Source organism: Stenella coeruleoalba, assembly GCF_951394435.1.
Source record: "Stenella coeruleoalba genome assembly, chromosome: 8".
In the NCBI taxonomy this organism is placed as follows: Eukaryota; Metazoa; Chordata; class Mammalia; order Artiodactyla; family Delphinidae; genus Stenella; species Stenella coeruleoalba.
The window spans coordinates 90,963,049-90,987,114 of record NC_137154.1 but is presented as its reverse complement, the minus strand read 5'-3'; positions in this window follow the sequence as shown (position 1 = coordinate 90,987,114).

The following is a 24,066-nucleotide window of genomic DNA, read 5'->3' as shown; positions in this document are numbered from 1 at the left end:
ACAGACATGGGCAGACAGAGTAGAACATGTTATACCACTTAATAACAAGATGTGGAAAGTCAAAAGCGACCATCTAGAGGATAGCAATGAGAGACACCGTCGTGGAAGATGTGGGGATTAATTAGAGTCTAGGAGAGGAGACTCAGGTGAGACAGAGTAGCGTCTGTAAGTAGTTGAAAGGATGGGGTATGGGGTGAGGCAGCACAGATGTTTCTCATCTCTACTATGTATAGAAAAACAAAGAATGAAGGATTAGTTGAAGCCATGGGGCTCTGACTAGGAGATCCACGAGCTGCTGGAGTACATCAGCCCAGGAGGTCGAGGGGCTTCTTTGAGATAGTTTGGGAGAAGGGTCAACATATCCTGATGGAGTGGTTTGGGTGTTTTCTGGCCCCATGGCAGATGATGGAAAAGGTGACCTCCAGTTCCCTTTGTGTTTTTAGCTCAGGCTCCTTTCTTCCTCCTCCGCCACAACATTCAGACTCTGAACGTGTGACTGCAGATGCCTCATTAGCTCCTGTAAATAGCGATGTAGCCTTGCTATGTGAACCATCCCAGGCATGATTCATCATCCCAGTGCACTGAATTGACACAGCCCACTCCTGCCTTGATGCCATTCCCTCCTGAGATGCCTCCCTCCCTCCCTCCACCTACCCCAGGGTACCAGCTCCATCCTCGTTCCCATATTCCTTCCCTGAGACCTGGCCAGATGACTTGGAAGTCCTCAGGCACTTGGGGGTTTCAGGCCTAGGTCCCACTTCCTCAAGTCCGTCGAGTGGTTCCAATTCCACCTCCTCCTTGGACAGTTACCACCTTCCTGCTCTCTGCTTCTTCAGCATAATCTGGGCAGTGAGCATGTTACAAAGCAAGGCAGTGCAGCTGGCCGGCCAAGACCATTCTGTGTTCCCAAGCTTTGAGACAGAGTCGTCAAGGTCTGAAGACTGCCAAAGGGCATCTTATTGAGTGATACATGCATTTTTAATAAACCATATTTGACTTCCATAATGGGCAAGTTATTAAGTCATTTGACAGCCAATGGCATGAGGAAATGAAAGAATACCTTAAAAGTAGACATTTCTTGGCAGATAAGGGAGAAATTCAGTGAGCTGGAGGCAACAGAAAAAGAAATGCAAATAAAGATATGATGATTTTACCTATCTGCATATAGTGGAGAAGCCATTAATATAACAGTGAATAGTGGGATTTTTATCACGCCTTGACTTGAATGTCTTGAAAAACTGGCTCAGCCTTGAAAAGATCAGCCTTTGTAGCTCTGGACCAAGCCCCTGTCCTTTGTCTCTGTGCCAAGAAGATGAATTTGTTTTCTGATGTGTTTTCCTTCTGCCTCCCCCTTTCCAAATCCTTCTGAAATGAGCTTTGAGCTGATTTTCCATCACCCCCTGATTTAGAATTATTAAGGATAGTGATAAGGAGCAAATGGTTCTTTCTCAGCCAGAGGCACACTACTGAATTGATAGATGCAAATCCACCCAGGAGACCTCCCTGTCCATTGCCCAAGGTGATCGAGTAAATGCTTCTCATTCTTGGGGACCCCCTTGAGACCCACCTTCTCCATGAGCCTTTCCTGGCCACCCTGGATGTTCAGTGCACTTCCTGTTTCTCTAAACCCCTGCAAACTGACTGTCAATTTGACCCTTGTTGGGTTCCGTCTTTCAGTGCCCAGAATTGGTAGTTTTCTTTGCAAGTGCCTATGGCTTGTAATTCTTTTGTAACCTCTTCTAGATTTGTGGCTTTCTTTTTCAACTTTTGTCCTCAAGACCTGGGGTAGAACTTGAGATGACCACACTCCCTTCCCTAACCTGGGAATGAGAGACCACCCACCTTGGGGCATTCAGGAAAACAGATTAGTGAGAACAGCATATAGTCCTTAATAGCAGAAATTTTCATATCAAGTCAGTGCTGGCATGACCTTGAGAAGCTCAGGATTTGTGTCCTGGAAGAAGTGGATACTTGAGATAGTTTGGAGTCCTCATTCAGGGGCTTTTTCCTTATGTTGTTCGGCCGTCACTGTCCCAGGAATTGTAAAGAAATAAACTGTCTTAAAGCATCTTCCTTATCCATGATCCTGTGGGGCTCACAGATTTCCTCTCACCTCATCACTTACATTGATGCCCACATTCCAAAGCCTTCCATGGAGCATTATGGAAATGTGCCCCATCTTTGATAAAGTCCCCTGAATCCTCAATCTCATGTCTGAGCAGCTCCATCACCTTCTTGCTCTAACTGAAACTAACTCTTCCCTGAGGGTTTTGTCTCCCTGTGAAACCCACTCAATGGTGGCTCTTTTTGCTCCCATTCAACCCTACCCTCTTGGGGCTGGGGTATGTGATCTCCTTGGTACTCAGTGCTGTATCCAGAGTTGTTCTTACTGCTCCCTAAAATCACCCAACTTTTTGAAGTCATTAGACCACAACCCCTTGACCCACTCAATATTACCTCTGGAATGCCTAATAGGAATTTTCCAAATCAAACTCTACTTTTACCAACTCCACCCCAAAATCTGTTTCCCCCCTCAGTCCTCGGATCTCAGTAAGTGTTCCCACCATTCACTCAGTTGCTTTGGCTAAAATCCATGTCGTGTTCTTTGATTTTTATCTTTCCCCCATTCTTTACATGCAATCCTTTAAATAAGTCTTGTTGACTCTTCCACCAAACCATGTTCTGTGTCCACTTGTCACCACCTTCCATACCAACTCTCAAGTCCAAGTCACCACCATCTCGTGCTCAATCTACTACACCAACCTCCTAACCAATCTCCTCTTTTGTTTCTCTTCCATCTATTCTGAAAAAAAGCAGCTAGCCTGACAGTATAAAGACATCAATTACGGCATGTTCCTCCACTGCTCAAAGATCTCCAAAAGCATCTCCCCTCAATGAGCACAAAATCCAAAGTCCTTTACACAGTCTAAAAGACCGAAATGATCTTGTCCCAGTGACCTCATTAATGACCACTCTTTCCCTTGCTTACTCCACTGCAGCCACACTCTCTTCCTTTCTGTTCATCAGGGATCCCAAGGATAGTCCCGCTTTCCATCTTGGTGGCTTGGAATACCTTTCGCCAGGCATTCACATTCCCTGCCCCATTGTTCCATTCTCTTCTCTGCTCTAACATCAGCTCCTCAAAGAGGTATCCCTGACCTCACAACCCCCTGCCCAGCATTCTGAATACCCTCCTATTATACTTTTTTCTTCCTAAGAACCTACAACTGCCTGACAATATATTAATATCTTTATTTGTTTAATTATTTACTGTCTAACTCTCCCACTGGACTGTGAAATCCATAAGGGCAAGGACTTATTTTGTTTTTTTCACTGTTATCTTCCTAGCTCCCAGACCAGACATATGGTTGGTGTTCAACAAATATGTGTTGAGTGAACAAAAATATGATTGAGAAGCATTAGCTCTAGGTCACAAAGGAGGTTGGAGAAATTTTGTCCATGGTTCCTGATGCTAAGACCAGAGAGAGAAAGGGAAAGAAAAGCATCGATTTGGGGGCTTCCAGAGAGGGATCAATTCAAACAACAACTTCCTTCCAAGCATAGAAAAGATATATGATAATATGGCACTCTGAGAAAAATGAGTGAGAACTCCTCCTGTCACTCAGGAAGCCACACTTAATCAGAAAAAGTAAGACATGGCTCTTTCCCTCCAGAAATTTCAGTCACTGTCCAGGTCATTTGCCTTACAGATACATGGCAGGAGAGGCTTAAATCCTCAAAAGAGAAAGCACTGCATTTTTATCCCAAATATAACTTCCCCAACAAGAGAACTGTGAACACATGCGTATGTTGATGGAAAGGAGACACAGTGGGTCCACAGACCCTTCTCCATTTTACAAATGCCTATTAATTACTAATTCTTCAAGAATTAACTTAAATACCATTTCCTTTTCCTAGTTGTCTCAGGCAGAATTATGTGTCCTTTGTACATACTTTTGAAATAGTACTCTTCCCAATGGGTGATTGGTTGTTGTATACACATCCACCTCCCCTGCTGGATTGTGTAGGAAATGCCATGTCTTATTTGTCTTGGCACACTGCACATGGTGGTATTCAATACACATTGGCTGAATTGGGAGCCAGCTCTATCTAACCCACGGAGTTAAAAGAAGGGTCTCTTATCAACGTTTCTTTCTCTCTGAGGAGGACTTAAAAGTCTGGCTTATAATGCAGAACTGCTTCTTTGTTACTCACCTAAAGCCTACATTTGTTGCTGCCTGTCTATGTAAAGCCCATTTATACCTGTGACCCTTAGTTCTGGCTCAAAAAACCTTTTGCTGCAAAGAAGAACCCCTGTCCTCCTGACATCTACCTCCACCACTTCCACCTTCTGCATGCCATTCTGCAAACTGGCTCTCAGTTTATTTAACTTTGTCCAAGCTGCTCAGCCAACGTTCAGGACCCTCTATGATCCATCCTGGGCTACTCCAGATGGCCAGCGTGGGGAGCTAGAGAAAAATGGGGTTGAGACAACAGTTCCTTACTTACTCGGAAGTAGATATTCATCACTAAGCTCTGCAAATAAACTTACTTAATAAGGTGCATTGATCAAAGGAGGACGCTGGGGTAGAGCTGCCCATCTCCCCTATCTCCTATTCTTGGTCTCAAGGCAAGATAGTCTAGCTGGGTGCCCTTTCCTGGCACAGATGTGGCTGCAACACATATGACTGTCAAGGGAGAAGTGGAGAAGAGATGGTGGCGCTTAGGCATCATGTGAATACGTGGGATGGGTTTTGGAGCAGCCCCAGACTGTGACCAGGTTCAGTCTTCTCATGTTTTCCATTTCTCCCTATGTCAACTTGAGACCTGATTCTCAGAGTTCATTTCCTGTAAGATGACTAGTTCAAAATTGGAGCTTACTTATCAATGACTTGTTCACGCACACTTTAGGTTCAGGGGCCTAAGTGGTTAGTGAAAATCAATTTTAATAATACAAGAAATTAAGTAATTTCTGGTCTGAGGACTATAGTTATCAAAGTGCTTACTCCAACTAAAATTGGACTCTTATCTACCTTTCCTCATCTTCCGATAACCACAAACAGAACTTTGAGAAATCTCCCGTCCACAAGTCTACTTTTCCAACTTCACTTCCTGCCCTACATACCACAAGCTCTTCCCCCTGCAGAGGACCAGGCAGAAAGACCATGCTCCTTCCCACAGACATGTCTTTGCCTGTGCAGTTCACTCCACCTAGGTGTCCTTCCTTCCTCCTCTACCCTTATGCAGCCTCCCCAATTGGACTGATCTGTGAAAGGATACACCACGTCACCCCTCTCTCCACTTACAGGAACTAGTGTTGTATATGATTTGATGATTGTGGCTCAAAGTAGATTCCTCCTCACCTCCTGGATAAATCCAGTAAAAGTATAAGAGCATCTTCTCCACTGACATAAAATCATGTGTATTGCTTCTTTCTCCCACCAATATTCTTTAGTTAAAGACCACTGAACCCAACTATAGCTGCATCCTTTTCAGATCTCCCATAGCACAGCTTATCCATAGCTTTGGTAAAACGCCTCCTCCATAATACCCATTGCAATTAGTAACAAGAATAATGAGAGTTTACTATATGTAGGCATTGTTCCAAGGGCTTTATAGTCCTTATCTCATTTCATCCTCACAACAACACTGAAAGCATTACCACTATCCCCACTTCATAGAGGAAAGGCCGAGGTTTAAGGAAGTTAGAGGCTTTGGCCTGCTCATGAGACCATAAGATTTCCAGGACAGAGACCAGAATACAATTTTGCATCCTCCTTGGTACATAGGGACACTCTATAAATTATGACAAGGAGAGTTTTAAAGGAACCATCTAACCAATCAGTGCTTGACCATAATAAGAAAAGGCAGCAGGGTCTAAAGATAATTAATTTAAGTCCAACCTTCTGAGTCCTGGGGAAAGAGGAGGGATGGGGTGATAGGCAGGGTGTGTGTGCACATGCATGCATGTTTGCAAGTGTGTGTATGTGCATGTTCACTCTTGGACCCAGATTTGAAGAGCTGGGGAAAGAACTGCAGGAAATATGATCAGGCCAAGGATGTTACTTTCGAATTTATCCATGAAGTAGTGGTAAATTCTGTGAGGTTGTAAAGGCTGTCACTTAGCATAGAGGCTATGAGGGTCTGTATAACAACCAGTGGTCAGAGCAGCCTGGTATATGGAAGGTCTTAGACTCCCATTTCACAGATGAGGATATTGAGGCTCAGAGAGACTGCAGACTGGCTACAGTGCTGGGAGTGGCAGACCAGGGCTGAGATACCCATTTTCTGAAAGGTGGTTCCTATATGTTTTCCCATGACCATGATCGCTTCCTTGGCTGATGAATTAAGCTGGTAAACTGACTTGAGAATGACAGGCTGCAGAGGGGGCTGAGCTCACCTCATTCTTTCTTGTTCAGTGGGGCTGGTATACTTCAATCAAGCAAGGAGAGTTCTAATCCTGAGCAGTTAAAAGTCTCTGACAGGGTTATTTACAGGTGGTTGAACACATTAGGATTTACTGAGTTTGCAGGAGCCTTGGATCTTGTGCTCTTTGTGTGTTGACATCTATTTGTGTGGGTTTCTTTTTGAAAGCATCCTCTACAAGGAATATTAACATCCCAAGTACATATTTGTGTGTGTACATATATATAGTTGAAAGGTCTGTTCCTTGGTTTCCTAATCTGTAAAATGGGGATAATAACACCTGCCCTGATTGTTTCATGGGATAGTAATGAGAATCTGATGTAGTAATGCGTACATGGGAAAGACTGTGTAAACATAAAGTGCTATACAAACCATAGTTGGTATGAATTAATTGAACTTAGAATAGTGATTTTACAGCTACGGCTCAAAATACTCTTTCTATATGACAAAACTAAAAATGAAATTAAAACATGATCTCTGCAAGGTTTTACAAACCTTGTCACCTGCTTTTTCAGGACAGTGGGATAAAGGGAACTCTGATGCTGGATCAGCTACTGACTAGTTGGGGACAAGAGTATACGCAGGGCACGTGGGTATGTCTTGAGTGGATGAGCAGAGCAGAGAGGGAGATTAGTTGGTACCACTGGTCAATAGATTCAAAACTTGGGTATCACATTGCCTCTCCTTCTCTCAACAACTCTTGTCCAGTTACTACTGGTAGAAAAGTAAGTAGAATAATGTGTTCCTCATTCCTAGCATAGCTTGTGTCTCACCACTGATGAAGAGCAGGTGATTCTTTCAGAGACTGATCTAAGATTGAGGTCTGAGCTCCTTAGCCTACCGTCTCCCTACCCAGACTGTGAGCCTCTGGGTTTGCGTACGCTGGACCCAGTTCTGGAGCCTGACCCACTCTCCGATTTTCTCATGCTGTCTGTCCACTGCACTCATTGTCCTGAGCACATGGAGAAAGTGTAAGTTCTCTCTTAGCCATCTCCTCCTTCTCCAAAGAAGCCCTCCTCCTCTCCCCTCCCTCCAGCCAGAGATTACTGCATTTATCTCAATGTCATTTCTTCGAGATGTGAGCTGGAACAAATCTGGAGCAGCTGCTTCATTTCTAAGTGTCCTTTAGGGACCCTCTCAGCAGACATTTTGTGGAGTATAATGATGACATTCTAACGAGCATTAATGTACATGTTGTCATTTTTCTATATTTACTCTTCCCACAGGAGGCATAGCTCTGAGAAGGGATCACAAAAAGCAGGGAGACAAGGAGAAAGTTTTGTGGTCAGACCTCACTGCCAACCCATTGGCTGAGAAGAGAAAAACTTGGAGAGTGAGGGTGGGGGAGGTGGAACATTTTGGAAGTCAAGAGGATGGGAAAGGGGAGCTGGAGTAGGGATATGCTTGGAAGAAGTAGGAGGCAGATTTGGGAGGAGATAAAGTTTCTAAAATTGATTTAGGATTCAAGACTATCTTTCTAGGTCAAGAATATTATGTCCATTTTCTTCTGTTCACGACCCTGACCACTGTGTATTGCATTCATCCATTCATTCATTTATCCATCCATCCATTTGACAAGAACTGATTCAATTCTTCCAACATGGCAGACATTGTCTTAAGCACCAAGAGTGTGAGGGTATATTAGAAGGACGAAGACCTCTCTTAGAATTTAATTCACTGATGGTGGATCGCTGAAGCCTGTAAAGGGTTACATCACATATACCACTGACCTCTCACAACAACCCCATGAGGTTAGTGCTAGTTTCCTCATTTTATAGATGAGGGGTTAAGGTTAAGCCTAGGGTTAAAGTTAAAGCTCAGAAAAGTTAAGTAAATTCCCATAGATTTCAGTGTGTGCACAGCCAAGATTTCAACCCAATTCTGTCCAGTGTTCAAAGATCCTTCACCTTTATCATTTTAGGAAACATGAACAGGGTGAGGTGGAGACGAAATCCCAGTTCTGCAGAACCTGGGAGCTCTAGAGAACTCTGGGAATATCTGTCAGGGACTGTAAGCCAAAACACACTGAACAGCAGAGTACAGGGGTATCCTTTTGACTAAAGCTAGTCTGGGGTATCTATCACCTGAGGTTGGAGACAGACATACAGGAAGCCCCACTGGCTACTCCCAGCCTGACTTCTCTCTAGGTTTTCCTTCTGAGTGAGTTCTGCAAATATCTCATAACGTGTTTTCACTAATTAATGAATTGGTTCATGATAATTCTACACTTACATTTCTTTGCTGTTTGCAAATCTTTCACATTCATCATCATCGTAACGACTCTATGAGCTGTTACCCCAGTGGACAAATCAAGAAATAGGGGTTCAGCGATGTCAACTTGCCAAAGATCATCCAGCCAGGAAGCAGCAAAGCCAGAACTCCAGCTCCAGGCCTTCTGACCCAAGTCCTCTGTTCTTCCCAAAGCTTCACAGCTTTCATGGATCATGAAAGCTTGACAGGGTTATAGAGATACCCCTCCTCAGTTTACAGATGAGGACCCAAGGCCACCAGCCCAAGGCCACCAGCTGGCCTATACCAATATTCTTTCCCCAACATGGAGCCGCCCCAAATTGAGCTTGGATAGGCCTATGCTAAATGCCACTCTGGTCTCTGTCCCTAAGAAGCAGATCAGAACAGGCATGAAACCTTTGAAAATCATCTCAAGGTCGAACACAAGCAAATGTGTGAGTGGGTAGTGTGGATCTCAGGGGAAGAAAGCAAAGTCAAAGCAGGGTCTCTCAGGGGTGATAGTCTCAGAGCTCTAAGGGAAGCTGAAATTTCCCAAGGGCATAGAGAGAAGAGGGTTCCTCGAACAAGCAAAAAGTTATACCCCTTACTTCCCCTTAGACAGAGGATAAGGTCAGACTTTGTCCTCTCCTGCACATGGATCTTATCTTGTGGGATTGTGTCAAATAAATAATGTATCAGAAGATTCCTTCCCTGTTACATTAGCCCCATCAGGAACGCAAGCACAGCTTGGGTGTGTGATAAGTGGTAATAAATGGCAGTGCTTGTTGGTAGAAATTTTCCTGGCATATTTCCGAACCAGATTAAAAAGTAAATTAGATTTCTTCTGAAGAGTTATTTTCAAGGGTTTTTATCCACTGACATGTGTATGCAAGATTGCAGCTTTGCCAAGGGGGAGAGAAAAAAGCTGAAAAAAAATAAAATAAAAATCAGCACACAGTTATCTGTATGAACAAGGCTATCATTGGGATGGCGCCTAATCAGAGATGTCTCAAATTTGCTTAAAATGCAATGTGCAATATAAAATGTATTTATAATGTGCCTCCTATGCGCCAATAAAATTGTTACCAGGACCAGACAATTGCAGGAGATGGGGGTTGTCAAATGGAATGGATAACATCAAATCAGTTGTTAATAATAGCTGAATAAAATACAGTTTTGGGGGCGGGGTAGTATATTGTTTTGTTGGTCTTTTGTTTGCTTGACCAAGTCTCTTAAGTCATGTGTGTGTCAAATGCCCATGACTTGCTCCCTCCCTCTGTATCCCCTCTACCCTCAGCAGGCTCTCCCTCTCTCTATTTGCACTATTCCAACCTCCTCTTGACTGGTCTTCCTGCTTCCTGTCTTGCCAACCCCTTCCAGGCCACCTTCCATACTGAGCTCAGAGTGATGTCCTATTAAGCAAACTGATTGTGCCATCCCTGTGCTTCAAAATCTTCTGAAATGCCTCATTGTCCATAAAACAAGTCTAAACTCCTTAGCCAGCCCTGTAAGAGCCTTCATTATTTGAGTCCACTGGCTTCTCAGCCTCATTTTGTGCCCCTCACCTCCCTGTACTCCATGCTTTCAGAAAGACAGGAACACTACAGCTCTTTTCTAGGTCTTCTGTTGCTCCCAACTACTCAGCAAATAATCAATAAGTGAACGAATGGGGAGAGGGGTGTAGTATCTGGGGACTGTCTCCAAGAAAGAGTTAAGAGTGAGGGCAGATTCAAGGAGAATCTTGGCACCTCAAGACTAGGGAATTACAATGACCATCCTCCGTCACTGGGCAAGCCAACACTCTAATTTACAAGGTTATTCTCTAAGAAAGAGAATAAAGGGAAAGGACCAATCAACTAGGTTCACGCTACAAGCCTACTGAAAAAAAAAAAAAGAAAAACAGTATATTGGTTAACTCCCAATTTTCATTAGGAATCATGATTCTCTTTGGATTAGGGGTTATTCGAGACTTGTTTTTGTTTTTTCTCCTCTGTCCACACTCACCTATTGGCCATTTCAGTGCTTAGAAGCAGAAACAAGAAAGTTGAAACATTATACTTCTGATGAAGGAAAGGTTAGGGTAGATGGTGAAGGTTTTGGCTCTAGGCTAAAATGAGACCTGTGGATTTAAATTCTCCATAGCCCCCACCAACAGGTCCCATTGCCCCTGCTAGAAAGGAAAAAAAATGTTGCCTCTATTTGTCTTCCAGAAAGACAGGGAGCTCTGTAGAACTCTGAGTTTCCCTGCCTTCTCTGCACACACGTTATTCACCTCTCCCTCCCACTGGACACTTCTGGACTGTGCGTGGTTAAGGAAAATACCTTAAAAGCAATGCCTCACACCCCTCTCCAAATAAGTGTATACTGCCCCTCCATCGTAAAAGATTAGAAAAGAACAAGGAACACTGGAGTCTGGTGGTTTTACATGTGAAGGTGAAGGCTGGCAAGGGAGAGGGCATCAGGGGGAAGATGCAAGGGACTGGGGCTGAATCATGAAAATTAAGTGGGTCTTGGAATTAACTGAAGAGCCACTTATTTTAGTCTAGCCTCCAACAGCCTCCCTTGGGAAGCTGAGAGATAAAGGTGCAGGGAGGCCTCCAGGCTCTTCCTTCCCTAATGATATTTACTTTGACCACAAGTGATGTTGATTCATGTAATACCTGCACTCAGAGAAGCCAGTCTCATTGCTCAGCACAGGGCGAGTATGGTGTGGGGAAGATGTCTCAACCCTCATCAGGGAACAGCTCCAGAGCACTTGCTGGATAATTCCCATCACAATGTACCCGTGACCCTACCTGGAGGCCTGTGTGCCTGGACTGACAGTCAGTACAGCTGCTTGTCTGCTTGAAATTGGGTGAGAGGAGGTACTTTGGGAGTCGGTGGAATACAACCCAGGAAAGAGAAAAAGACCAGCTGAGTCCAATTAAATCTACGTGGGGTTGAGTTGCCCCACAAAGTCTCCAGCCAATTGTTGTCGAGTGGGGTCTATCCAAAGAGAGCTAGCTGGAGCAGGTGATGACAGGGAGGAAGGAGCAGGACGCTCCTTTATGTTATAAGTGACAAGTGTCTACACAAATCAACCCACAACAGGACCCACCTGTTTTTGAGTGGTAAAGAAGCCACACTTCCTCTGAACAGTCATCCCAGGTCAAAGATGCTCCCGATGTGGCTGGGCTCAGTGAGGACCTAACCCCAATGCCTTGTGAGGATGCAGGAATGGGAAAAAGTGGGCCCCAGGGACCAGGTACTGGTTGCTGAGAAATTCTCAGAGATTCTCTGGAATGCATTTTCCTCTGTCCCCTTTCAACCACCAGCCCTGTTTCTTTATCTACTCTTCTTCCCTTTTATCCTCTTCACTTTCTTTTCTACTTCACCTTTGTGGTTTCCTTCCTTCCTTCCTTCCTTCCTTCCTTCCTTCCTTCCTTCCTTCCCCTTCCCCCTCTGCTCTCCCATGGCAGGCTCTTCTTCCCTCACCTCTCTTCTCTCTTTCCCTCTTCCTGTTCCTCTCCTTGAGCTCCTTTTCCCTCTTGTCTTCACCCTTTCTCCTCACCTTCTTTCCCTTCCATCTCCTGTCATTCCATGAACATTCCATGAATGTGTTCCAGGCCAACAACTCAAGCACCAACATACAAAGATGAACAGGAAATACATCCCACCTTCCCTATAGAGTGGAAGGCAGGAAAGGAAACAAATAGTCCTGAAAGAGTGCCATTGAGGGTGGGAGGTACAGCTGTCCAGTGGAGGGAAAGACTAACTCTGCCTCAGGGACTCAGGAAAAGCTTCCCAGAGGAGGTGATACTTGAAGGATGCCTGGTGGTTTTCTAAAACAAGAAAGAGATGAAAGGCCTTCCACTCAGAGGAAACCCCAAGGGCAAAGATGTGGAGATGCAACACCTGGTGACTTGTTGGTGGCCGGCCAGCATGGCTGGAGCAGAGATGTGTGGAGACAGGGCAAGAGTTTGTCCCACCTACTCTCTAGGGCTGATGCCTGGACTGAGGGGCTAGGACTTGCCCATACAGGCCAGGGGTTCTTGGAAGGTTGGGGTTAGGGTTAGGTTTTTTTTTGTTTTTTTTTTTGTTTGTTTTTTTGCCGTACGCGGGCCTCTCACTGTTGTGGCCTCTCCCGTTGCGGAGCACAGGCTCCGGACGTGCAGGCTCAGCGGCCATGGCTCACGGGCCCAGCCGCTCTGCAGCATGTGAGATCTTCCCAGACCGGGGCACGAACCCGAGTCCCCTGCATCGGCAGGCGGACTCTCAACCACTGTGCCACCAGGGAAGCCCAGGGTTAGGGTTTTAAGAAGGGAAGGGCAAGATGGTCTTCCTCCTTCTTCTTCACTTCAACGTCTGCTATGTCTTCCTTCCTTTTCTCCTCTGCCTTTTCTCTCACTGAGCTTGCCCTCACCTCCACCACTGCTCACCCCAGCTGTGCTCTGGCCCCTCTGACTTCACCCTCGACTTGGGGTTATCCAAGTGCACAGATCCATTTTTAGAGGCAACAGCTTCCTTAGCACCGGCGGAGCAGACCTGCCTCTCTCTGCCCCCTCAACCCTGTCTTCCTGTCCTTGATGCATCGTTCTTGCCTCCTTTCCCTGTTTTTCCCAGTGTCCCTGTCAGCCGCTTTGTCAGTCACTTTCTGCCTTGGGCAGAACAGAGATCCACAGTCTCCTGCACAGTGTTGGAGACACAGAGCAGAGCTGGGGATACAGAGCCCCCCACCTTTCAGACTGTTAGGCCAGATGATTATTAAGAACCAATCTTTCCTTCTGGAGATCTTCGTCTTTAAAGGTTGAAAGATACCTAAGAGATAACACTCCCAATACCAGCACGAATACTGACATGACCCTTAGACCAGCACCAGATGCTAACAGTCAACTCTGCATGGTGTCTTTCAGTTTAATGGCAATGCCTCATTGAAACTCAATACCAAATCGATAAATGCTGGCAGAACGTCTATCCTCGACCAGATATTGCATTAAGCACTTCATATACATGTGCCTCATTTTATGCTCACAAGAATCCTGTGAGAAATGCATTTATTATTTCTCTTCATACATGAGTAAATGGAGGCTCAGAGAGGTCAAATAACTAAAGGTTGGTTTTCACCCAAATCTTCTGACTTCAAGGCTGGGACTCTCTCCATCATGCCTAAAATTATAGGCATTTTCACTGTCCACAGTTTATGGATGATGGAAACTACATTCCTGAATGTCAAAGTCTAACTCTCTCATGTTGCAGATAAATGAAGTGGGTCCAGGGGCTTGTTGATGTGAGTTATAAAGCTAACACTCAGATGATGTCCCTCCAGAACATTATGGTTTATCCCTTTTTTCAGTGGTTTCATGGTCTCCTGCTCCACTCTATGACCACCCAGCCATCCCCAATCAGCATCAAGGGACAGACAGACCTGGGGGTGAGAGTAGAGGTCATTGGGACAGTGTAGTAGGGAAGGGGCTTTGGTGTCCATCTGTCACTGTGACAGCCCCATATGTCTTCCAATCAGAAAATTCTTGCCTTCCCCAAAGCAACTCATTATTCCTCTCAATGTTGTGGCCTGAGGAGCTGGAGCCTGGCCTCTCTCAGGCTGGTGACTGACGACATGGAGGAACAGCAGCGTCCAAGGGCAGCCCCCAGCTCCCCAAGACACCTCGGCGCTGGGGGGAGGAAGGGGTAGGACTGGCTTGGCATTGATCCATCCCTGTGCAGATGCAGCTGGAGGGGCAGGCTTCCTGCCTGACCAGCTTGTTAGTAGGACTCACTCAAAAAACTCAGCTTGTGAGCATTTCCACATGTGTGAGTAAAGATGGCACAACACCTGGGGAGAACCAGCCCAGATTGAGTACAATTCTGGGCTGCATCTGCACAGCTAGGTACTGGAGAGGATGGAGGGTGGTCTAAGACACAGACCCTGCCATCCAGGAGCTTATAGCTGATGTGGGAGATGAGGAGGGAGATGTGGGGGGACTCACCCTATCAATCATGCAAAGCTTTGTTTACATGGCAATTAGGAAGGATAAGGGAATGTTTATTTAAGAGAATCCAACATTGCCATGATCATATGGTATACATATTAGAAGAACAAGGGAAGCAGTGTGTTTGGTTAAAAACACACCTTCTGATGTTAGACCTGGCTCTGTGGCCTTGAACAAGCTAGGCGACTATGCTGAATTTCATTTTCCTCATCAGTAGAGTGGAGAAGATAATAGCCCTATCTCAAAGGGTTGTTGGGAGAATGAAACAAGATAAAGCAAAACAAGGACTTAACCCCATGCCTGGCACTTTGCAAGATTCAGGGAATGATGGTGAGCTACCATGGATGTTAGAATCAGAGGAATTTCTTCACACTCCAGCTCTGCCCTCATCCAGGTGTCACCTTGGACATTTAAGATGGTGTAATTGCATCTCCCTAAGGAGGTCATCATAAACACCATGCAAGATAAACTGTGTAAATTGCCAGGGACGTAGTGGGAGCTCAATAAATGGTCACTCCCATTAGATGTCAGCAGAGGTAAGAGTTGGATTAACCTCAGTCCCGACAGGAAATGAAACCCTTTAGATTTGAATGTCCTTCTGGAAATTAATTTCTTTTTACTTATTCATGGTTATTACTTTAATCAAAATGAAATGTCTTACTTAAAGGCAAATGATTAGTTCGGCTAATAGAAAGGTAAAAAAAAAACTTCATCTTTGAACTTTCTATTCTTCTTCCTGCATAAGATATGGGCGGGAGTTACACATTGCTAGGAAGCTGGGTACTCCCTCCTCCTACGGATCAGAGTCAGGGGGGAGAATCTCTGTCCTGCATCCTGCCCTTAAAATGTAAGTAGCTGACAACCCTCTAATCTTGCCAGAGGTATTTGCAAATTTAAAATAGGACTTTATTATTCCTGCTTCCTCTTCATCTCCCTTAATCCATTCTCCATACCACAGTCCAAGGGATCTTTCAGAAACACAAGCCTCATCATTCCTCTCCCCTGCTTAAAACTCTTTAATAACTTCCCATTTCTCTCAGGATAATGTCCAAATTCCTTATCAAGCTTTACAAGGCCCTCAATTGTGATGCCTGCCTAGCCCTGCAGCACCGTCTCCCCACTCCTCCCTCAGCCCAGCCTTTCTCCCACCTGACTCATTATGTCTCTTCCAGGAATATCCCAGGATCCTTCCAATGTCCAGAGTTTACACAGACAGTTCTCTCTGACCGGAATGCTCTCCACTTAGCTAACCCCTATTTATCCTTCAAATCTCAACTTTGAAAATGCTCTTCCTTAGGGAGGCCTTCCCTGATTCCCAAGACTGGCTTTTTACTCCTATAGCATCAGTAAGGGCAAGCTATCCCCTTAGGGGTACTGACTTCAGTAGCCCTTCCTGTAACCATCCCTTTGCAATGTGTCTTTGCAGCCAGCTATTCCCATTTAAAGATAGAGTCTATTTTGCTGCCCTTTAATTTTGGACTGGCCCTGTGACTTGCTTTGGCTAATAGAAAGTGAAAATGTGCCTATTCAGAGCCCAGGCCTCAGGAAAATTTGCACATTTCCACTAGTTCTTGGGGAACTCTGCCAAGTGGTGCTGTGAATAATCCCAGGGCTACCTGCCAAAAGGTTAAAGACCATGTTGCCAAGATACCTTTCATGTCCTGGTCAACACCCATCTAACCTGTAGAAATAGAACTGCCTAGCAGAGCAGCATCTGACAGTAGATACTTGAATGAACGCATCCAAGACCAGAAGAGTCACCCAGCTGAGCCCAATCCAAATAGCCCACCCATAGAATCATGGAATAAATAAATGGTTGCTATCTGAAGCCAAAGTGTTTTGCAATAGTTTGTTAAACAGCATAAACTAACTGATACAGGCCTTGGGTAGAATAAAATAAATATATGCATAAGCAGATAAGCAACAATACAAGGTAGTGTGTGCTAAGTCTGCCATGAGTGAACAGACAAGAGAGTACAGACAAATGAAAAATCACTGAGGACTGGAGTTATTCAGTGGAGGTAATTAACTCAGCTACATTTTTATTATTTCCTCAGCAGACAGTAAGCTTCCTGAGACTATGGAATATGTCTTAAAATTATTTTGTATTTTCTGCATTACCCAGCACAGTGTAAGCTACAGCATTCAGTCCAAAAAGTACCTGATGGGTGAATAAAACAAGGGTAGAAACCACCCTTGCTCCTTTTTATGTTCCCAGTTTCTGCACAGTACCTGGAACATAGGAGGCCCTTAAGAAATACTTGTGAATGAATGAATGAGTGACCGAGTTCATGAATTTTAAAAAGGCTGTGTATTTGTGTCTTTCCAGGCGATCTCAGGCAGTGTTTCTAGGTATGAAAGGTGAGGAGAAAACGGCAGAAACCCAGATGGTGGTAGTACCAACCACCCCACCTAAATCCACCCCATCATTTGTAACTTCTCCAAAGTGCAGTAGATGGCACATTTGTCCGTGGTTCTTTTCTTACTTCTCTTCTTTTGGCTTCTCACCATCTTTCTCTCTTTCCCTCCTTTTCTTCTTTCTTCTCTTTCAGTTCTCTGTTCTTTCTGTCCTCTTGATCCTTTCTGAATCAGCATCTTTAATGTACAGTGATCAAATTCAAGGTTATGCCTTTGTATTGGAAGGGGCTGGGGAGATGGGGGTGGCAGGTGCAGGGTATCTGTGGCAGCTGCAGTGTCAAGATAGTTTCTGCACTTTCAATTCCCTTTCCCCTTCCTCTCCCTAAAAAACAAATAAGGGAAAGCATGGAGACAAAAGGAAAAGGAAAAAGTATATGTGTGCTGTCTATGGGCTTTTCTTCCAGATCTGAAATTGCCACTGAGAGCAGTCTTCTTGATATATTGTGTGCACCTGCACCCTTCCATAGTCTTGATAACTGCATCCCTTTCTGGTGGCATGGAGCCAACCTCTGTGTCAGAATGCAGTGACTTCTGAAGGTAACTGTATGAGTCTACCCTCTAGTCATACATTCTTTACATGGATGCATAATTTGCGTACGTCCTCTTCACCTTAATTCTGATTCAGCTCTTCTTTTTCAAGACCACTTCCCCTTGTTCAGAAGTGTCTGTCCCTGCTCTGGAAACCTTCCTTGGTCTGTCTCCATCCAAAGGTTCTAATGTTCACTGTATGTTATTCATTTGATATTTGCCATATAATAATCTCTTGATTTTTCTTGTTTTAGAAGAAAAAGAATAGTCTTTCTTTGCACTGCTCACGGAAACAAGAAACACCCCAGACACATTGGAGGAACTCAGAATTCATTTGCTGAGTGAGAGTATGTCCCCCTGGGAATGATTGGTTTGCTTTGAAAGCCCCTATACCATTAAAAACAGTTACTTTTAATAAGCACTTACTATGTGCCAGGTACTGAACTAAGCACTTTACGTGGACTATGTCACCTCATCGTCATGTGAGGTAGGGACTGTTATTATCTTCATAGCTAGTAAGTGAGGGCACAGACATTCAACTCCAGCCAGTTGGGTTCCAAAGTAGATACTTGCAGTCCCTCAGCCAAAGATTCCTCCCTAGAGGAATCACATGAAAGTTGTAGCAACAAGCCAGTCACCCCAGCAGGAGAAACAGCAAAAGATGTAGTGTGCCTTCTTCATGAGAATAAATGAGGCATACTTCAAGGGAAAAGGTTTTCCTTCATGATGACTCTGGGCACATCAGGTCACCTGGTTATTAGCTGCCTGTAATTATTTCATGTGCATTCATTTTGTTTACCCAAAAAAGACTACAGTAATTGTTATATAATAATTGTTTCCACATATTACCATGTATCAGGCTCTATGCTAAACATTTTACATTCAATATTTCCTTGAATCTGTGTAACGGACCTGAACATCGATATTACTATTATTCTTATTTTATAGGTGGGAAACTGAGGACTGGGAGGTTAAGTAAATTCCCAAAGTCATGCAGTCAATGGGTGTAAAGCTTCAGTCTCTCCTACCCCAAAATGTGTTCTCCTAAGTACTAAACCATTGAATTTCAAATTTCAGTGTGCATAAGCATCTCCTGGGGAGCTAGTTAAATGCAGATTTCCAGACCCTATCCTCAGAGGTTCTCTAGTAGCTGTGAGGTGGCGTCTAGAATCTACCTTTTCAACAACTACTTATGTGAATCTACTGCCGTGTGTCCATGGCACACTCCACTACCATCTTCCCTCCCTGATGCAAGTAGCTGGAAGTAAAATCTTCTGTAGGCTGTTCCCAGATGTTGGGTTTCAACATGCTGGCCACGGGAGATGCAGGCAGTGCCTCAGATGTAGCATTCATGAGCGTGCCCTGCAGCCTCCGTCATGATCAACATTTCAAAAGCCTGTGGCTCTTTCATAGGTATGGATTCTGCTCTTAATGCTCCTTTGCTCTCCTGTTTTGGGAGGTCTGGCTGGAAACATTAAAAACCACTTTATCCTTATCATTTAAGGTATAGCCTGATCTAAATATCCAGCTCCAGGTTTCTCTCTCCCTGGATCCCACACAGCCTCCTTCCCCACCTCACTGAACTTGCCACCCAGATAAAATGCATTTCCAGCGCTAAGAGCCATAAAGCAAGCATGTAGAGCTTCACATCTTAACTTCTTCCCTGAAACAATTACTCCTTGGTTCTAAGAAGGGTAGTAGTGGGGAATTTACACTTACAATTTCCTTTGTTCTTCACCAGAAATTAGAAAGATTATTTGCAAGAGTTCTATATTGTGTCTATCTTTTTGTTAATTCAAAGAATTCAAGCCAGAGCGTTGCTGCCTTTTTTGCCCCAAGGGACATCATTGCAGAAGTTTGGGAACGTCTTGACTGCTCCATCACAGGGCTGCTTTTTCCATCCTTGCCTGTGTATCCTCTGGGGACCCGCGAGATGGGTGGTGCCTTCCCTAAGGGAGCTTTATCAATGTCTCTTTCAATATTAATGTGACACCTGCAGATGTGATGTTGAACAGCACCGGTTTGTTACACGGTGTAGAGGGTGGCATGACTTCCTGTGAATAACATGTCCAAGTACGAGGTGCCATGTGAAGTTAACCTGGACCCAAAGGAAGAGCATGTGTTTACTGGGATGTGTGAGACCCCTGCCCCTCCAGGGAGAGCAGTCTTAATAGCAAGTGTTTCTAGTCAAACAGTGAGCAATGCAGTGGCTTTGGACACTTGTATAAAGATGGCGAGACATGTTTGTACTAGAGTGGTGACTGCAAAATAGATTTTTGCTGACTGGTTTAGTACTCCTTTGAATAATTTAATTTCTAAAATATGTCTATGCTATTCCCAGGCCCCTATATTGAAATACAAAATAGTGGAGAACTACTAGACCAGATTCATAGTTCTGTGATCATTCATTTATCCATTCATTCAGAAATATTTATCTGACATCTATGATGTAACAGGCACCATACTAGAAACTAAAGCAAAGTATGGAGTAAAACAGAGTTCCTTTCCTTAAGGGACTTGCAGTCTGGTGGAGGAGGAGAGAAGTTATAACGCAATGTGCTAAGTGCTGTTTTTATAATCACAGCACACCGTGCTGTGATAACCCAGAGGAGAGGTTCTCAACCCAAACAGAAGGTGTGGGGAGGAGGAAAGAGGTCAGGGAAAGTTTTCTAGAAGGACATTGGAAATGAGTATTTGGAGGCTAAAGGTATTTGACAAGAAGGAGGGGGAAAGATCAAATAGGAGGCAGGAAGAGAAAGGATGAACGGCTTCATCTTCTCCAGTTGACAGTCAATCCTTGCCAGTTGTCCAGGTTTTACCACCTGTCAACTAAAACTTACTTGAGAGAAATCTCTCATCAAGAGGTTAATTGTGACACAGATTCCCATATCCGCGGGAAAAATCCATCACCTGTGCAGACTGCTTCTTTTTTGACATCTGGAACAGTCCTGTCTGTTAGCAAAATGTGGATATTTGCAATAGAGTTATTTCCAGTATTCAGGTTCTGAGTTTCTTATCTTTCCTTGAATATCATCACTCTATATTTAAAACCTCTTGGAATTCCATTGCAAATGGACTAAGGTTTTCTCCATCTCTCTTGAACCCCTATCTTCTTGGCACCCTAATCCTGAATTGAAGGTGTTCTCAGGGACACAGTCTTTATTCTTTCTTGTGAGCAGAATAGAATTCTCAGCCTGGGAAACCAGACACTCAGCAGGCAAAATTCATGACCTCACACCCTCTGCAGTTGCAGCCCCTGGTTCTTTTTTTTTTCTAGCCCCTGGTTCTTTGTGTATTTCTCCAATGCCAGAAGGACCCCAAGGAGACTTCCTCTCATTCCCACCACTTTGACCCTTGTTCTAGCCTCTACCTTGGGATTCCTTCAATCTGTAGCTCCACCCAGGATCTCCTTCTTTGCCTCTCTTCTGCCCAGCCTCTCTCCTCCTCCCCTCCATAACCCTGTTCCTTTTTGCTCTATCTCTATTCTCAGTTTGTGTGTGTGTGTGTGTGTTTGTGTGTGTGTGTGCGCACGCATGTCCACTGAATTTGGAGATTCCAAAGGGAAGGGATGAGGCTGCCTGGTGCCTGAAGAAAGTGTGAACAGAGATAATTTCTGGATGACTCCAAACTTAACATGAGTCTTAATTCTATACATATTTTAAAGATGAAAGCATAAATAAATTAATGAAGTGGTCAGCAGGAAGTAGATAAATCAAGTGTCAGGGAATTTTATGGGAAGATACGAAAAACAGATCCAAGCCTAGGATCTTCTAGAATAAGAGAGGTAAGATCATCTCTTTGATCTCAGGAGATAATGGCAGGGAATTTTTGTCCTGGGTGCTTATTGCAGGCAGCTCTCTTCTTTGTTGATCATTACTGTGTTTAAGCCACGAAAGTTCAGGAGGAACCAAGGGCCAGAATCTAAGAGAAAGTCCATGTGAAATCCTGCAGAGCAGCTGCGGGCAGTTGGAGCAGTGATGCTCAGACTCATCTGATGGGGGTGCTTTTAAAACAGCAGGGACGATATGCAGAGACAGATGTCCCTGGGAAATGAAGCTGTTAAGTCCAGTCTAGGTGGTATGTGACTTTATGGCATCACAGAAAATGAGTGAGTGAGGCTGAGGTCACAAATTGTGTTGACAGTCTCAAACTGTTGGTGCTGTGAGCAGGAGAGGCTGGGCCATCAAAGTCAGGGTGTGGTCTATGGAGGTGCACAGGCTGTGGAGTCAGATAGACCAGTGCTCCAATCTAGCTTCTGTACTGACCAGCTGTGACACCTTAGACCAGTCACTTAACTCCTCTGAACCTTGGTTTCTTCAAATGAAGATGAGATCATAAAGCCTGCCCCTCAGGGTTGTGATGTTGTATGTGAAGCCCTAGGCACAATATCTTGACAGACCTGGCTTTCCAGTAGCACCTACTCTAGGCTTACAGGGCAGAGCCAGGTGAAGCATCAGAACAAGGGTAAGACTCTAGAAACTGGGAATTGACTTGCATTTTACTTTGATGTCAACACATGTATTAGGTAACTACTGTGCATTGGACCTGTGCTAGTGCCAGAGACATGAAGACCAGGATGGCCTGAGCTCTTTCTCAAGAAAGCTTTCAGGCTGGTGGGGGAGAAAACACAGGAACGGAATGGCAGTGCCACGTGGTGAGTGCTGTGACATGTTGCACATGGGGGATCATGGGGACTGGAGTGGGGGTCAGGGAAGGCATCCTGGAGTAGGTAGCCGCTGAGCCTGGCTGGAACCCCCAGGGAATGGCTATGAGTGAGTTGTCACCCAGTTGTCTGCCATGGAAATGCAAAATAGCAAGGGGACTGAACGAAGGGTGTCAGGGTGGAGATGACCCAGTCTTACAGTTCCAGAATGACATGTCCCTAAGGCAGATCACACAATTAAGACCCCAACCACTTGCCGCTACTTCACACTCACCTTGTCTGTCATTGACAGACCATTGGCAGCCCTTTCCATTGAGATAAATACAGTATGAGAGGGTAATTAGATTGACTAATTTCTCAGCCAGGGGAGCTCTCCCAAGCTCCAATTTCCCTATGGTCTTTGAATTCAAATTGCTTTAGAAATGAGAGTTAGAGGGGACCTGGAACCAAGGGAAGGGAGTGGAAAGGAGGATGGACACAAGTCAGGGAAGGGACCCAAATAACATATACTGAACTCACCTAAGCTGAGCAATCAACTTTCCTCCCCACCCCCACCTCTACCCGTCCATCATTGATTAATTTACTAAAATGATTTAATACATTTTTTTGGCTTAAATGTTAACACACATGAGTCATCATCTTATTTTTTTCAGGAAACAGTGACCTCTGTTAGGTCATTTCTCACTTTCTGCATCTGTTTCTTCATCTTTAAGATGGGAAATCTGGGTGACAACAATCTCTTTGGATTTGTCCATCTCTAATGTCTGGGACTGTGTGGTTTTGAGTTTCAGATAGCTGCAGATCCCAAGGGAACACAAATCCCAAAGGGAAGGATGGAGAGTGAGGAAGAGAAAGGACTTTTAGGGCAGGGGAATTTGGCCGCTAGGGGAGCCACTGAGCAACTCTGCATTGTACCAAGGCACCATGAGGTTTAGCAGCAGCCCTGGGGGCAAGTAGCTGTTTCCCAGGATTGCAGCGTGCTTCATTTGATATACAGTCTGGGTGTGAGGGTTATTGATCCTTCTTACTCATATCTGTGTCCCCAGCATCTGGTACCATGCTTGGCACATAGTCTTTACTCAATAAATATTTATTCTTCCAGCTGAGCCGAATACCCAGATCTCCCCAGGAGCCAGGGAGAGAGACACCGAATGGAGACAGAGGACAATCCAATTTTGCCTTCTGGATTTCTCTACAGATAACTAATCTTATCTATTGTGATTGATTCTTATTAGTTTTCCTCTCAGAAGTTTCACTTATTTCCAGTCCTGCAGACACCTCCCTTTCCTGCTATATCCTGAACACCTTCCCTCTTGGCTTGAGGTGGAGGTCTTCTCCCTCCTCACACTACCGTCTGCTTTCTTTGTGGCTGTGGAAAAGTAGAGGAGAAGATTCACAGTGTGAGTCAGTTTGTTAGTATTTATCTTCAGCTATTTTCATGCTTCCTAAGTTCAGGCAGGCCAGGCTCCAGAGGTTCAAAAACGGTTGCGTGGTTGACAAATCTATTTAGAACTGAGATGCAAAAGTCAGCATGGGTCAGTCTCTACAAGGAGGGTGATCTTGACCATCTGCTTGTGGGAAGGAGATCTTTCTTTCCTGAGCAGGGAAATGGAAGGATAAAAATCCCCTTCCCCCAAGGAGAGAAAACATGTGGCTGAAGTTCTTTATTGAAGTGCTCGAATTCAGAAAACCTTAATGGCATCCAAGATAGCAACTCTGTACTGAGAGCAATGATGACCAGGGGGCCCTCTCATTTGGAAAGTCCCTAACCTCTATTACACTGAGGTAACTTTTGGTAAATTTCACATAAAATATACATCAGACCATATTCTT